The 1,693-nt window shown below is 43.7% G+C and overlaps 2 protein-coding genes across 2 annotated transcripts in view; one reads left to right on the forward strand and one right to left on the reverse strand.

Moving 5' to 3' along the window:
- Positions 1 to 1,693, reverse strand: part of LOC101860554 (collagen alpha-1(I) chain) — a gene marked incomplete in the record, with an annotated part of 121,497 nt that overhangs the window by 112,203 nt on the left and 7,601 nt on the right.
- The window catches only part of LOC106011055, a gene marked incomplete at its 5' end in the record, with an annotated part of 12,420 nt that overhangs the window by 1,014 nt on the left and 9,713 nt on the right, over positions 1 to 1,693 (forward strand).

A 1,693-nucleotide genomic window follows, 5' to 3' on the forward strand; every position in this document is an offset into this window, starting at 1 on the left:
AGAGAGAGAGAGAGAGAGAGAGAGAGAGAGAGAAATAGTTGCGAGGGGGAGAGAGGGAAGAAAAAAAAGGGGGCGGGGGGTGCCCAATACGAAGGAGCGCCTACAGTGGATTATACAGTGTATGTGTGAAGGTCTCAAACTTTGGGCGAAAGAACTGAGGCGGCAATTAACACTGTAGGTGGTGGCGATAGAGGAAGTGGGAGAAAAGAGAGAGCTTTCTGGGAATGTAGGAGGGGAGAGAGAGAGAGAAATGGAATGTCGAGGTTATGATGTACATATTCCTCGACCCAATTTATTTTTTAAAATCATTTAGGAGATGTCTAGACGAACCGAGTTTGTTTGTTTGTTTGTTTAAGTAAAGATGAGCACATGGCAAAATAACGGCAATTTATTCTTTGGAAAAAATACAGACAGACAAACAACAACGAAAAAAAAGCACAGACAGACAGAAAAAAGAAACAACAGAGGGAAAGTAAAGAAGTAGCAGCTCCAAGAGACACCCTCCATCCACCCACCCACCCACAGGCCGCCCGAGAATGTGAAAGTAAAGTAAAGTTGTTCCCTCATCCGATCTGGACATTGGGGATTGCCTTGCTAGTGAGACAACTTTCTGGGCCTTCGGCGTATTGTGGTAGGGTGGCCAGTTCCTTTCCACGCCGCCTTTACTTCCCCAACTCGAAGTCATGTACCCATCACTGCTGGGTGGCCAGTTCCTTTCCACGCCTCCTTTACTTCCCCAACTCGAAGTCAGGTACCCATTACTGCTGGGTGGCCAGTTCCTTTCCACGCCGCCTTTACTTCCCCAACTCGAAGTCATGTACCCATCACTGCTGGGTGGGAAGGAGTGGGCCAAAAAAATCCGTGTCTGAACCGAGGCTCGAACCCGGACTTTCTGATTCGGAGTCGAGCGCACTAACGGCTCCGCCACCACGCCCTTTACAAGGTACAATCAAGAAGGTTACAATAAGCTCCTTCAGCACCCAACCAAAGTTCAAAAACTCACCCTATGGGATCTGAACCAGGTTCATCCGTACCACAGCTCAGCATGGTGTCAACCCCAAGGCTTTTCTTATGGCCTGACAGACGATCTTAAAGCAATGTGTAAGATATAGTTTTGCCTGGGCGGTAGACATAGAGGAAGTAGACTGCCCTAAAACTACTTCCCTTCCTTCAGATCTCGACTTCCTTGATAATATGCTCCAAAGGAGAGGCGTCCGTCAATATGTTTGGAATCAAGGCAGGTGTATGGGTGTGTCTTACTATTTTACAGGTGTTACAGAGATTCTTTTTTTCTTCCTTATTTATATATTTATTGATGTCTTTCAATCTTTTTATTTATTCATGTATTTATTTATTTATTTATTCATTCATTTATTTATTTATTAATACAATTCCTTTGGGGGTGTGGGGGTGGGGGAGAGAATCATTAAATCTTGAATATTTCCAGCTAAATATTACAATAAAATAATATTAAATTATTATCTAGGCGATATCAAAAAGCCTGCAGAGAATCGGAATCTTTGATCCATAACATTGCTCCCAAAGTTGTTAAACTAATGAAGGTTCATGGAAGGAAACCTCCCTGCGTGTATACAATTAGGCAGATATCAGCTCAAGAGCAGAAGTGAATGTCCTGTTGTCTGGGTGCTTATGCACGTGCGGAGGAGGAAGATTTTATTTTTTTGTATTTTGG

This window comes from Aplysia californica, unplaced genomic scaffold (genome assembly GCF_000002075.1).
Source record: "Aplysia californica isolate F4 #8 unplaced genomic scaffold, AplCal3.0 scaffold00048, whole genome shotgun sequence".
NCBI lineage: Eukaryota > Metazoa > Mollusca > Gastropoda > Aplysiida > Aplysiidae > Aplysia > Aplysia californica.